The 15,740-nt window shown below is 44.1% G+C and overlaps 1 long non-coding RNA gene across 1 annotated transcript; it reads right to left on the bottom strand.

The window, feature by feature from the left end:
* Positions 1-1,126: 1,126 nt before the first annotated feature.
* On the bottom strand, positions 1,127-10,227 carry LOC136789599 (uncharacterized). The gene is made up of 2 exons (XR_010828303.1): positions 5,708-10,227; positions 1,127-4,341 (listed from the first exon to the last, which is right to left on the bottom strand). It is a non-coding gene; the product is annotated as an uncharacterized lncRNA (long non-coding RNA).
* Between the last annotated feature and the right edge of the window lie 5,513 nt (positions 10,228-15,740).

Raw genomic sequence — 15,740 nt, 5'->3', positions numbered from 1 at the left:
TCCTGCCAGATAAGAGGTAGCTTTCAGTGGGATTTTTTTTACATGCGCTATATCTATATATAATATAGGTGTTTTGTTTCAGACTGCGGCAGAGAAGTCCAGGCACATGAGCTCTGATAGACGAAGACATACCCAACCCTCACTTCACTTCTGTTGGACTCTTCTGCCATACACCAGTGTCAGAAGACAGGGACATGCCCCATGCTCTACCCACCCTGGAGAAGTATCCTAAACCACTGATGAGTGAGGCATGAGCACATGTCCATTGCGTGATGATTCTCCACTGCATGGTGTTGATAAGCAAGTAAATAGCACAGCAGGTTTGTGGTTAACATCTTAATTCACTGCAACTATTTGCTCAATGAATGTGGAATAAGAGTTTCTCATCTTGTTGACCTTCTTTGTGTCCCCTGAAAATTCCACTTGGTACAACAGAAATTTAGTGTTTTTGTCAATTGAGGTAGAGCAAAGCAAGGGCTATCAGTTGAAATCCACGGGCCACAGATTTGGCCTTAGAGCTCATTTTGAATTTTTATAGTTTAGTAGCAAAATGACGCAGCAGGTATAATGTTTTTAGCAAGATATGTCATGCATTAAAGCAGTGAAGTGTCTGCTAACCGTTAGTAAATGACTGATGACAGTACGTCTTATAACAGCTGTTAAGTAAAAGGTAATGAATCTGTTTTGAAGATTTTTGTAGTTAGTTTTCTTTACAAAGAAGATTGTTTAACCATAGGAGTAAATGGGCTTGCAAGCTCAGGCTAGAGGTTTATCAAGGCATAAAATTCTGAATTCATAGTAATTCTGTTAAAGTTGCAGGATTCAAGGAAATAAATACATATTCATCTAAATAAATAAATAAACCAACACAAATATACAGGTAATCCTCCAGAGCATTTGCACTCCTGCTCCATATATACTGGATGCACGGAGAAGTAGCTATGGAGTACCCTAACAGCACAAGATGTCTCTCTTAGAGATTTACCAGTGAATTTAATGCAGGATTTGCGTGCCATGCCAGGGGCAGAGAGGTGGCCATGGTGTGGGGCCATGCAATCCCCCCCCCTTCCTGAGTGATTGTGGTGGTTTTGTTAGCGTTCATGAAGACACATAATCCACAAAGTGATTATATGAAGGTGCTTTATTAGGCGCCGGAAGTTAGGGGCATGCCTGCCCAAATCTAACTTCGTCTGATTTGTTTTCTTAGTTCTCTTTTATCTCCTAAGATACTACATATGCATTAGGTTTCACAACTCATCTATGCATATTCATTTCCTAGCTCCACCTAGCCTCGCTTCGTATGCTAATTATCTTATCAGTCCTTCTGCGCTTGCGTATCACTCTCTGGTGGTCGTCCGGGTGGTCGTCGGGATGAAGTAAGATGTCTTCATCACAGTTGAACTTTTTAACCTTTCCTTCTCACGCATGCTCTCTGAGCCCTTGGTCTCAGTCCAAACCGCAAGGTTGGTTTGACCCAGTTCCCAGAGTCCAAGAAGCCCCAGTTATCTAGATGTCTTGCAAATTGAGCATTCTTTTAATCCTCCTTACTCCTCATCATGAATTGGTGCATTCTCATGTTACCCTTGCACATATATTTTGTATCTTCCAAGCGCAGCCTCGGAACAGTACATCGCAAATGTAACATACTAAACAATATTGTATTATTTCTTCTTCTATTACTAACATTTCCCCCCTTTGAAAGCATTTCACTCCTTTCGAGGAGGGCAAATGCTTTCACTAACTAACTAAAATATTTTACACTCAGTGCTCACCAATAATATAATCATGGAAAATTACATCATTAAGAATCAAGGAAATTACAAAGATTAGGATTATCACAACATTTCATAAGTCCACCACTTCTGCTTTATGTTACGTTCACCCTTCTGGTTGGGTTCACTTGATCTGAAACTGATCTTGTCTATTCGGTTTTCATTCCATTTCACCTCCTGGGTTCCTCAGATTCTTTCTCTGAAATCCAAAGTTGTTAGATGCCGGTGGAGGATATTGAGGATGTGGTTCCATTTGCTGAGCAATAGTTTGCATCACTGTCAGGTTCCAGGTTGTCTTCCTTAGAATCAGACTTTTCAGCATTATAAATGTTAACCAAATTAGTACCCCTACAATCACCAATATAATTATTGTCTCCAGTAAGGACTTAACCCAATTACTAATATTCCATCCACTAAAAATTTTATCCAACCAGCTTGTTGTCATATCTTTCTCTTCCTGTTCTGCATCTTGTTCCACTCAAGCCAGTTGTTCTATGACATGTTCTACATCAATAGTCACATTTGGAATGTGGATGCAGCAATGATCAATACGATCTTTTAGAAATCCACATATTCCATGTTCCTTTAATAACAGTGTATCTAATGCTAATCGATTCTGTAGCACCATTTTAGTTGTAGCTTGTAGTTGGATATTAAGGTCTCTAAAACCTTCTTTTGTGGCTCTCGCAAGCCTACTCACTTGTCCTGTAAGTTTATAAATCATTTCCCTATTTCGATAAGTAGCTACCTGTGCAAATAGAGATTCTAACGCCCAACTGAATTTTACTCCATCCGAGGGTTCATGCCATGTATCTTCATCTTCCCCTTCTTCTAAACTTCTTTTTGCCCTACTAATTTGTAGGGTTTCCAACTTTCCCTTAAAAGGAGACTTTTTCCATATTGGACGCAGTGTGGGGAGGGAGTACTAGAGTTATTTCTTTTACTTCCCCATCTATCGGCGGGTGTGTAGTCCAAGTTCCATTACTGGCTGCCCATACAAATTGTCCTGGACTTTTTATGGTACTATAGCTACAATCCACTGCGACTTGACTACCCTGGCTATTTCTTTCCGAATTGTACTTAATTCCTCGGCAAGCACATCCTGCCCTAAGAGCTATCAATACCGGAAGTAAGTGCTTGATATCTTCATTATTACTATCGCAAGTATATTTCTTCTCACAAGTCCACCAAGCTACCTTTGTTGACTCTTGTCTACCACTACTGTCAACCCGGCTTACTGTATAAAACTGATCAGTTCCATTCTGCTTCCCCTGCCATTTAATACACCATGATGTATTCCCTCCATACTGGAATTTCTGCAATAAACTTACTGTCCAATCACTATCCCACCCTTTCATTCCTTTTGGCTCATTTTTCTCTTGACATTCCCAAACAATCTTTTCTCTAACTCCTTCTACTACACGTAGTTCGTCGTAATAACACTGTCCCACATTCTTAAATCTGCCTATCATTATGAAATGGTAGTTCTTCTTCTTTTCACATTCAGACCTTGATGTTGGGGGGCTCAGTTTCCTATAGTATTGTGTAACATTTATCCTCTCTAGAACTTTCACTTCTTTACATTGAATTGTTTCATTTCCTTTTACTTGGGGCAGTGGCAGGTGGTTATACCCCACTCAAGCGGGTCCCCTGTTGCTTTTGGAATGGGCAAACAAGCAGTAATTCTATCAGTTCCTTTCATTATGGCAAAATCTTTAATCAATCCTACCAGTAACTTCTCTGATGGTTGCCTGTGTGGGATCTGTACCACTTGTGTCCATGGTACCTGGCCCTCTCTTTTTCTTCTAGATCCTTTTCAGTGGGCTACCAATATTCCTTTATCCAATTTCGGATATACCAATATTTCTCTTATCCCGTAATCTGTGCTATTTTCATGTGTTACCATGCACCGGTAGTTTCCTTTGTTGACTTTAGTAACACTAAACAGGGTTAAGGTGGTAGCTCCTCTCAGTTGTTGGCCCAATTCTATGGTTATACTTACGTACGCCTTCCCCTTCCATCCAGCCTTCAATCCTGTATTGTCCCTGGTTGTGTCTACGTATATTTCCTGGCTCTGTCCGGAGTCACTTATTTTTTCCCAGACCACCTGTAGAGAGCTAATTGTTATTGGTTTATCGTTGTGCATTCCACATTCCAAAGTAACATTTTCTCCTCTGAATATTTCCTCTTTCTTATATTTTTCTGGTATTTCTAGGAACCCAATTACAAGGTATTTACACAAAACAATTACTGTTATCGTTACTGTTGTTAAGAACCCCAACATTGTATGGTTATACGCGCTTCATCTGTAGTTTTGTATCTCCGATTGCTCGCACTGACCAAAATTCGGGAACCTTTTTCACCCGAGTATAATGAATCCAAGCATCCACCCCTTCTACCTTTACAGCTGTAAAAGTAGTCAATAATACTTGATAAGGTCCGGCCCACTGTTCTCTCAGGGGTTCTTCATTCCAGTTTTTAATGTACACTTGGTCACCTGGCTGAATGTCGTGGACAGGATTTTCCAGTGCCAACGGTCGGTTCCACACCAGAACACTTCGAAGTTGAGCTAAAGTTTTACCAAGAGACAATACATAATTATAAACATCCTGGTTCCCTGTTATATGCATATTAGGATTTGATTCTGGGGATTCATAAGGCTTTCCATACGTAATCTTGTATGGGCTTACTGACATTCCACTCCTTGGCTTTATCCTTATTCTCAGTAAAGCTATAGGCAAAGCTTGTGGCCATTGTATTTTGGCTTCCTGGCAGATTTTACTGATCTGTCCCTTTAGAGTTTGGTTCATCCTTTCTACCTGTCCACTAGATTGGAGTCTCCATGCAGTATGTAAATTCCAAGAAATTCCTAATAGCCGACTTACGTCTTTAACCACAGATGAAACAAAGCGCGGCCCCCTATCCGAGGATATTCCTAATGGTACCCCAAACCTCGGAATGATTTCCCGCAGTAACCATTTTACTGTCTCTTTAGCTTGATTGGTGTGACAGGGAAGGGCTTCTGGCCATCTGAAAAAGGTGTCAACCCCTACTAACAAATACCTACATCCCCTAGTCCTAGGTAACTCTACAAAATCAACTTGCCAGTAATCTCCTGGTTCTATTCCTACTCTAACTCTTCCCATTTCAGCATGTTTTCTTGCTACTGGATTATTTTTCAGACAAATCTCACACTTTGACATTACTGATTTTGCCATTGTTAACATATGTGTAGAGATAATGCTACGTTTTAAAATGTTACCATTGCTTCTGCACCCCAGTGACACTCATTATGTCTTGTCTGAAGTATTTCTCGCATCACCAAGGGGGGTATTACTACCTGGCCCATAGCAGTTACATACCGTCCATCAGAGTTCTTTCGGGCCTTTAGGAGATTTGCTAATTTCTCATCCTCTGGTGAATATCTTGGTTCCTTGGGAAGATTAAGACAAGTGGGGCCTACCTTGAGTGGTACCAAAGCCATTACATTCCACACCTCCCGAGCAATTTGTCGAGCTGCTCAATCTGCCAGCCGACTCCCTTCTGATATTTTCAAGGTTCCTCCTTGATGAGCTTTACAGTGCATAATAGCCACTTGTTTTGGTTTTTGCACCGCATTTATCAAATTTAACACCTCCTCTTGATATCTTATATTGGCTCCTTGTGAGGACAACAGCCCTCTTTCTTTCCATAATGCTCCATGAACACGGACTACTCCAAAAGCATACTTTGAATCTGTCCAAATATTTACCATCTTTCCTTCACTCAGTTCCAGTGCTCGAGGTAGGGCTATCAGTTCTGCTCGCTGTGTTAATGTTTCAGGTGGTAAAGGTTTTGCTTCGATCACTGTCTTCAGGGTTGTTACTGCATACCCTGCATATCGTGTTCCATTCTCCACAAAACTACTACCATCAGTAAAAAGTTCCCAGTCATACCTTTCAAGGGGTACATCCTTCAAATCCTCGCAGCTGGCATGGGTATGTTCAATTATTTCCACACAATTGTGTTCCAACGGTCCTTCTTCTGGAACAGTTCCTAGAAATACTGCTGAATTTAACAGGTTAGTTGTTTTCAAGGTTACGTCATCTTGTTCAGTTAGTATTGTCTGATATTTCATCATTCGGCTGGGTGATAACCAGTGGCCCCCCTTTTGTTCTAAAACAGTTGTTACCATATGTGGTACAAAAACTTCAATATGTTTTCCCATTTGAAGGCAAATAATTTTCTACTATCTTTATCAAGAGGTATGCAAAAGAAAGCATCCTTTAAATCTATCACAGTAAACCATTTATATATCTCTCTCACAGATGTTAACAATGTGTAAGGATTAGCCACTACCGGGTGAATGTCCTTTGTTATTTCATTTGTTGCTCTAAGATCTTTTACCAATCTATACTCACCATTCGGCTTCTTTACTGGAAAAATTGGAGTATTATATTCCGATTTACATTCTTCCAGAATCTGATGTTTGAGAAATTTGTCAATAATTTTCACTGTCCCCTGCCTAGCTTCTATCTTAAGTGGATATTGTTTGATTCGAACAGGTTTGGCTCCTTCCTTTAATTCCACCTTTACCAGTTGTGCCAGTTTCGACTTCCTTGGTACATCTGTTTCCCATACTGTTGGTATAACTGCATTTTCTACTTCTCTTGGAATATTAACAAAGGGTTTATCTTTGATCATTAGGATTTGGCCTACTTTGGACTCAGGTACCTTCATTATTAATTCTCCATCCTCAAAGGTTATTGTTGCATCTAATTTAGCTAATAGATCCCGTCCCAAGAGTGGAATCGGGCATTCTGGTACATACAAAAATTCATGGGTTAGTTCCTTACCCCCAAAACGCAAATCAAGGGGTTGTAAGAATGGCCGTTCCTCCTCCTTCCCTGTGGCTCCAATTATTGTAGTTGTCTTAGTTCCCAGTCGTCCTTTTAAACTATTTAACACTGAATATGTTGCTCCTATTACATTTACAGACTAATTAACACAGAGAAAGAAGCTCCTGTAACCAACAACAACAAAAAATTCAAGCCTCTCTCTTCGTTTCCTAGCTTTATTTCAACTAGTGGACCTGCTAGGGTAGATGCCCCAGGTCCCCGTCATTTCTGACTGTTGTAAGTTTATCCTGCAGCCTAAGACAAATTCTTTCTGATATCAGGGGCTGATTGCCCTAGAAAGAGGCTAGCCAATTGCCTCTGTTTGTTTTCTGAAGCCAGGTCCAAATTTTCTGTCTTTTTTTTTTTCTTTTTTTTTTTTTTCCATTGCATTTCAAAGTTGGTCCAAAAATTCAAAAATTCCATAGGGTTTTCTTTTGGACCTTGTTGGAACAGATTCTCAATTCCCAATTTAACCAGATTTTGGTATTTACATAATTTCCGGGGTGGTAAGGGTCTCGGGGGGGGGGGGTCGGTCAGGGGAATGCAATGGTTGAAAGTTCCCTGAGCGGTCCCATTGGCAATCTGAGCTCACACATGAACTCAGGTTGTTTCAAGAGTTAGCTGCTTTTCTGTTTCCATGACAACTCTCTCCCGGACCCATCATGGTCCCTCCGCCCCAGAGGGCTCACACCTCGATTTTGAGATCTCAGCCTCGGGTTGAGGCGGAACTATTAACATTCCTACATCCTCTTCCCCTGCTCATTCAACTTCAAACAGCTCTGTTAAATACTACATGCCACACAGCCTTTAACACCTTCAACAACCCTTTTAACACTTCCTTTATCTTCCTCCAGCCTGTACTTTTCTAATGCCAACACCAAAGGCTCAGTCAGGGACCAACTTAATTCCATACCTTTTCCCTCCAAGATGCTGAAACAACATATCAGTATACAACATTTCATCCTATTTTCCTTCTCTCCTCAAAAACAACATTAATTGCAAGACACTGTTATAGTCGATTGATCCATAAAGTGGCCATTTAGTTTATACAGTGGCCACAATTGATTGCAATACTTAGTGGAAATCCTCTTGCTTTCCGCGCCCCCCCACTCCCCCTTCCGACAATATCCTTGCAATGTGCCAATATACACCCAAGGAGGCTTTCTTTAAAACGTCTTTGTTTTGGATATTACCCATTTCCTTGATTTCCCATTCCCTTTTATTTATTTATATTAATTACTGTCCCTTGTTTCAATTTCCACGCAAACCTTTTTATTGCAGGTTTTTACTATGTTTTCCTAGTCTTCTCAAATGTCCCAGTTCTCTGGGATTAAACTCCACATACAAACTTCACTATTTCAGATTATTAATGAGCCCCGTTCCAATCGTAAATCCACAGGACTTCGGAAAAACACCTGAAGCACTCAGCCTTCCGTCTTCTAGACAAACAATACCACCTTTTCCACAAAATTTACATTTCAACAAGGCCGAATTTCAAGCCGAATGCTAATTTTTCTCATGCACTTTGTTAGTAAGCCTACACAAAACAAGGAATCACTCCTGTGTATCCATCAAGACGGGGGTTTAAAAGGTATTGAGGCCTAAATAAATTCGCTCTCCCCCTTCTTACCAAATTCCCAGGGCTCAGGCCCGAACCACCAAAGAAGTGACTCTCCGTTCTACCACTTTGATAATCAGTCAGCCCCCCTCCCCCGATACTTGGGAAACCGACCAAACACCACCGCAAATATACCGAAACTTTTAAACTGTTACTTAGATAATGCTCCCACCTTCCTCCTTGTCACACTCAAAACATTTAAGAACGAAACAGGATTGCAAGATGCACCGCCGGGCCCGTGTATTGGGCACCACCAATCAACATTTGGATAAAGCAGCACTTCTTTTCGGTCTGTCATGCGCTTCGTTCGTCTCCGGCCGCTCCCCTCGCGGAGAATACGGAACCGCGGATCGGAACTCCGCACTCGCTTCGCAGCGATGCTGCGTCTCACTCACAACACAATCACGCAATCACACAGAGAGGCCCCTTGCACTCTCGCTCTCAAAATAACATTAATTGTAAGATAGTATTGTACTGTAAGGTTCCGTTTTCTGGCCAACTTTCTTGATCTTCTAGTTCATACTGTGGCCACCAAACATTACAGTAATCAACCAGTTTACCCTTTCGTAACTCCTGCCCGAAACACCCCTCCTTCCAGTGTGCTAGTAAACAGCCCAAAGGGGAGGATCGCGGTACCGAAGCATTACCGCCCAGAATACTTTTAAGTTTTTCCATTATCAGCTATAGCTTTTACCGAACCGAACCAGATGCTGAGCCTGCAGCAAAACCAGACCACTGATGCCGAACCTGCAGCGCTTTCGCGACTGTCTGACGGACGGCGCCTAGGCTTACCACGGGAATTCCCTAGCCCAACCGTGCGTGGCTTTCGCCGCGTCTGACCGGCAGGCTCCCAGACCAGATCGGTACCGATTACCAGAAAGCACCTTTTTCTTACCCTTTCAGAGGTACGTTGTGAGCAGCGGGGGTCGGTCGCGGCCGATGGCTCCCCGAGAAACTCCTCGGTGCCGGCTGGAGCGTGATCAGTTCGCGAGCCGCCTCAGCAGTGCCCACGAGGTCCCACCTGGGTCGCCAAAATGTTAGCGTTCATGAAGACACATAATCCACAAAGTGATTATATGAAGGTGCTTTATTAGGCGCCGGAAGTTAGGGGCATGCCTGCCCAAATCTAACTTCGTCTGATTTGTTTTCTTAGTTCTCTTTTATCTCCTAAGATACTACATATGCATTAGGTTTCACAACTCATCTATGCATATTCATTTCCTAGCTCCACCTAGCCTCGCTTCGTATGCTAATTATCTTATCAGTCCTTCTGCGCTTGCGTATCACTCTCTGGTGGTCGTCCGGGTGGTCGTCGGGATGAAGTAAGATGTCTTCATCACAGTTGAACTTTTTAACCTTTCCTTCTCACGCATGCTCTCTGAGCCCTTGGTCTCAGTCCAAACCGCAAGGTTGGTTTGACCCAGTTCCCAGAGTCCAAGAAGCCCCAGTTATCTAGATGTCTTGCAAATTGAGCATTCTTTTAATCCTCCTTACTCCTCATCATGAATTGGTGCATTCTCATGTTACCCTTGCACATATATTTTGTATCTTCCAAGCGCAGCCTCGGAACAGTACATCGCAAATGTAACATACTAAACAATATTGTATTATTTCTTCTTCTATTACTAACAGTTTTACTCGGGCAGGCGGCCGAGCTCCACCACAACCGCTCTCTCACTCCCCCTCCTCAAAGAGGAATGGGGAGAAAATACGATGAAAAGGGCTCAAGGGTTGAGATAAGGATGAGGAGATCGCACAGTAATTATCGTGACGGGCAAAACAGACTCAGCATAGGGAGATCGTAAGATTTATTGCCTATTACTAACAAGCTAGAGAAGTGAGAAACAAAGGAAAGAAACCAAAGCACCTTCCCTCCCATCTGCCCTCTTCCACCTCCTCCCCCCGAGCGGCGCAGGGGAATGGGGGAACGGGGGTTATGGTCAGTCTATGGCACTTCTTCTCCGCCGCTCCTTCTCGGTCACTCTCATCCCCTGTGCTGTGGGGTCCCTCCCACGGGATGCCGTCCTTGCCGAACTGATCCGGCGTGGGCTGCCCACAGGCAGCAGCTCTTCAAGAACTGCTCCAGATACGGGTCCGTACCACAGGGTCCATCCCTCAGGAGCGAACTGCTCCAACCTGGATCCCCCCCGGGCAGCAGCTCCTGCCAGGTCACCTGCTCCTGCCTGGTCTCCTCTCCACGGGCTACAGGTCTGGCCCGGGATCTGCTCTGGCAGGGGTCTTCCACAGGCCGCAGCCTCCGTCGGTGCAGGTCCACCTGCTCCGCCGTGGTCTCCTCCACGGGCTGCAGCGTGGAACCCTGCTCCACCGTGGTACTCCATGGGCTGCAGGGGGACAGCCTGCTTCACCATGGTCCTCACCACAGGCCGCAGGGGACTTCTGCTCCGGCGCCTGGAGCACCTCTCCCCCTCCTTCTTCACTGACCTTGGCGCCTGCCAGGCTGTTCCTCACTCCTCTCACTCTCCCAGCTGCTGTGTGGCGCAGCGATTTTTTTTTCCCTGTCTTAAATATGCTCTCACAGAGGTGAAAAACAACATCACTTATTGGCTCGGCTCTGGTCAGCAGTGGGGCCCTTACCAAACATGGGGCAGCTTCTAGATCCTTCTCACAGAAGCCACCCCTATGGCCCCCTGCTACCAAAACCTTGCCACGTAAACCCACAGAAACCTGAGAGATGAGAGAGATACTCAGATTAGAAATGTTTGACCCTGACAGGTAAGAGAGATGGTTCTTCCCTCCCATTCCCCCCACATACCCACATTTATTTCAGCCTCTCCCATCTCTCTTATTTGGTTCACAAATGGGTGCAGATTCAGCCCTGGAGTTCCTCGTTTGTTGGCAGGGATCGTCATTGCTCAGCAGCTGTTTATGGCTGTCAAGGAATCAAAGCCACCACTCTTGCTCTCCAGAAACTGAAATTTCCCTCTCCCATGAAGATGCTCTGTTGAGGAGCTTTGCACATTCACTTCTCTGCATGTGCATTTTTGCATATAAATGCAGGTTCTGCAGCAAATGACGTTTTTGGAATGGTTTTGTTAGACCAGCTGCTGCTTCGGAGCTCCTATTCTCACAGATAACTTCTCTCTAGAGCATCGGTTGCCGCAAGAATGCTTGCTCTAGTTTCTAAGAAAAAATGCTGAAAAGCTGCACATTGCTCATGGGTGAGGGGGGAGGCTGTAAAGGAAGGAATAAACTCTTGGCACGGGTAAGTGATGGCAGGTAGTTTACAGAGCTGGCACTGGTCCTTGTGACCCATTTGTCTTCTGTGGTATCAGTTCCCTGTAGAAGACTTACCCAATTTTACAAATTCAGAAACATGACTAAATGTTAATAGTTTATGATAGTAACGTTCAAGTGACGGAGCAGTGCTTTATGGGTCATAATTACAGACTCCAGTCATCCTCAGTGATCAGAATCACTTAGAAAACTGTGTCCTCATCCCAAACCTCATCCATGGGCAACATGTTGCTGTGCGTCCCCAGTACCTCTGCGTTTAATGGAGCTTGACCAAGAAAGCAAGCTGTGAAAGGCTTGTAGAGGAGTAGTGCACTGGGTGCAGGGAGTGGCCACATTGACCAGACTGTAGGAGGACATCAGACAACCACCTTGTTGGTACACCCCCTGATGGGAGTCTTCTGGCAGCCATAAATGTGACCCATAAAGGCTTCCTCAAAGTGCAGCTGGGTGCCTGAGAACCAGAGACTCCCTGGAGGTACCATCGGTAAGGGAAAAACCAAGGAACTTATTGTTGGAATGGGTGAAAATAGTTTGGAAAAAGGAAAGCATCCTCAGAAAGCAGGAAACATCAGCTGATCTTCAATGTTCTGCCTGAAAAGAAAGGAAATAATCTGGGAAAAGTACAGTTTTGTGTGAGAGAATAGGAAACATCATCTATTAGTTACCTCAGGAGAAAAACAGAAACTAACTGTGTCCATTGGCTGCTATAAGCGATGGTGTCCTATGCTGTCTTATGTCTCGGTGACATAAAAATGACTCATTTTCTATCCAAAATGGAGCCTCTCTAGAACTTCCTCCGCTACACTTTTTTTTTTTTTATTTTTACTACAGGTTTCCCTACACAAATTGAACTTTCACCTGGCTGATCTGAATTCCATGATGTGCATCATCTTCAAAGTGAGACTTCGTTATTTTATTGGTCCCCTTCCTGGGCCCACTTCTGGGGTCAGTCCTCATTGACCTTTTTCTGAGGTCAGTTTGACCTCACTTCTGGGATCTTTTTGATAGTACTTGGCACCTGTAGCACTTTGAAAAAAATATATAATATATATATATACATACGTATGCATATAAGTAATCCATCATAAATATTTTTGCTACCTCACTAGTGATAAGTTTGCAGCAACCTGTAATATTTGTGTATATATATATACTTGCTACTATGTTACAGATTGCTGCCATTATTGATAATATAGATATATATTTTCATTCCTAGTAATAATTCAGAATAGTTTGATATCTACTTGCTTTGTCAATAATAGGTATACTTACTTGATAGTTGGAATTTGTAGTAACCTGTGATAGAGAAATTTAGGAAATAGAGCTTCTGTGCCCTTGCATATTACAGCATCTTGCAAACCCTGTTGTATACCTGCAGGCTGGGTAACCCTTAGGTCATGACACCCCAAGGTGTCCACATCTGGAGCTGAATCTGGTCCCTTTCTGCCCATTTCTGAGGCTCAGCAGATTTACCATCCCACAAAGGCTGAACTGTGTAGCCAACGTGTCCTTAGCTGCTGTCAGCAGATGTTTCCCCTCCACTTTTCTGCTTTTAACTTCCCTGTCCACAGCAATAAAGAAGCAGAGAAGTTCACTCATCCTTGCTCTCCTGCCTTGTTTTATCTTGCATGCTTTTTGTGGCACTTAAGACAGTGGAGTAAAGCATCCAACTAAAGACAAATTACAAGCACCTGCTACCGCTCTGTCTTGGCTATGGCAGTCTCTGGTAACTGGCTTCTCCCTGGATGCGACACAAATTCCAGTTTGAAGTGAAAAGTGCTTGGGACTCAAGAATTTTTGGCCTGCTTGTAGCTTTGTGCATGTATTTCACGCTACCAGCTCAACGTGGCAGTCACGTACAGCCTTCCCCCATCTCCTCCCCCGCTGCTGCTGTGTTAGGAGAAATAATTCTCACTCTGTGGCTGCAAAAGATAACACAAAAAATCTCAGGAATGCATGAACCAAGCACCTCCTCACCATTTCAAGCCCACATATGCTGACAAGCCACGACATTGTGCTGCAGGATGGTCTCACGGGTGACCTGCAATACCACCTGCCATATGGATCACTGCTCCGTCGCACCATTTCGTAAGGATGCTCACAGGCAGGATTTACAGGAGGCAGGGATCGTTAGTGCTCTGCCAGTCGTAATCTCTACTCAAGTGTGTATCAGTGACGGATTTTTTTTCTTTTTTTTTCTGCATGCTGAAGCCTGGAAGAAACAAGTGGTTTTCTGATTATAGGGATCTGAGCTACATGCATATTATTCTCCGTTACACAATGTGTTTGATTACTAACATCCTGAAAATCACAGACTTTTCTTCTGGCAAAACCAATTATTTTCTGTAATCTCGCAGCATGAGCATCATTGTCGTCTGAAAATGACTTTTCCAGGATTGAATTTTATAGCACAGTTTTCTCCTTCCCTTAAATCTGCTTTTATCTGTGTTTTTCACAGATTCAGCTAAGGCGCATGCTGGAAAGCCCCAACCAGGGCATCGGTCTGTTGTTCGCAGTATTAAGTATGTTCCTGTTAACAGGAACTGCTGTGACATGCGGGAGCCCTGACTCTGAACCAGGTTCCCACTGAGACAGTGACTCCACGAACCCAGAAAGTGATGAGCTACACCATGGGAGTGTACAGCTGAAGAATAGGTAATAGGTATATATGAAACACATGAATACAAGCAAGTATATGTAATGTGGTAAAGGAGGAAATATAAATAAGGCAATTCTAGTGAACACCACAGAGAGTGTTCTTGGCACATCAGCAGCCTAACGTTTTAGTCTGCTTTTTTTCAACTGGTTAAGGTTGTAGGGGGAAGGTAATACTGGTTTGTAAAGGTAGTATTGGTTTGCAACAAGACGTGAGCTCTTTGGACATAATGACCTTTTTTGTGCCCGTGCTGTGTAGTCACGAATGCTAAACATTCAAAAGAAGAGCAAGAAAGTCTCTCTGCGGGCATTAACAGGGAATTTTACCCTGGCAAAGAGGGGATAGTCAGATGAAGAGAGCTGGTATCTGAGTAAAGCCTGCAGGATAATATACAGCCATGACTTGTGGCATGGGACTTTTAGGTAGGACATAAGATGTTTACCAGGAGAGCAGTGCAACGCTACTGGAGCACTTATGCAGAGAGGGGAATCCCCATCCTTGGAGATTTGCAAGACTTGGCTAGATAACGCCAAGGCTGGCATGGCCTAGCTGTGGTAACAGTCCTGCTTTGAGCAGGACGTTGGACTACAGCCCTCCAGAGGTCCCTACCAGCCAACATATCCTTAGCTGCAGCCATGTCCTTCTTGCACCTAGAGCTTCAAGTAACTTTGCTGAGGAAACATGAACACTGCAGTAGCACCGGCTGCTGACGTAGGGTTTGTAAAGGAAAGCAGGATGTCCGTGTTCCCTTTTGGAAAAGGTCCTCTTTTGGACTGTCCCCGGGCATCATCTGGAAAAGAGCAGGCTGTAGTGGCCCAGATCAGAGCCAGGAGACAGCAGTGGAGCAGAGGGGCCATCAGAGAGCTTTTCATGCTGGAGCTCCCTCTGCCCTTCCAGAGAGGTGCAGTATTTTAAACGTGCCCTAAGTGTATTTCTTCACCCATCTGCAGTTAAGACGTTGGACTCCTACCACTACTATTGGCACTGCCAGTGACACCTCCCCAGGCTGCTGAGGGAGGCAGGCTGGGAACCAGCCCAGGAGGCAGGCGACGTGCTCCGGGTATGGCAGGAGGGAGGACGGCTCTCCTATCCCAAAAGTCTGGTGCAGGAGGTGTGGAGAGGGTGGTGGAGGAGTACCTGCCTTGGGTTCGGGGAAACACAGACGCAAGTGCAAGCGTTCAGCATCGCTTTGGCCCTGTCAGTAGCAGTTTGGGATAACTTAATTACACAACAGTGTAGGGAAAAACAAACTGTTTATGACTTGCTGGATTACAGACGTAGCTGTTCAGGTGGAAGGTAGAGTATGAGCTGGCCCAAAGCATATCTGAGTGGCTTTCCAAGTCAAACTTCAAACAGTCCTAGCTCCTGGCTCTGCAACAGGCAGATCTGAGCTGGCAGAGAGCTCACACCTTCCGTCTTCATCCCATGAGCTGCCCAAACCAAAGCCTGCTGCCCAGGCAAGTCATTTCCAGGCTCCTGCCTGTGTCAGCCAGGCCACAAGCCAACAGTGAACCCATCACGTGTGGAGCTGAGAGAAAACTCTCTTTCTCCTGACTGAACTA

This window comes from Anser cygnoides, chromosome 1, assembly GCF_040182565.1.
Source record: "Anser cygnoides isolate HZ-2024a breed goose chromosome 1, Taihu_goose_T2T_genome, whole genome shotgun sequence".
NCBI lineage: Eukaryota > Metazoa > Chordata > Aves > Anseriformes > Anatidae > Anser > Anser cygnoides.
This window is presented reverse-complemented; position numbering and strand designations above follow the sequence as displayed.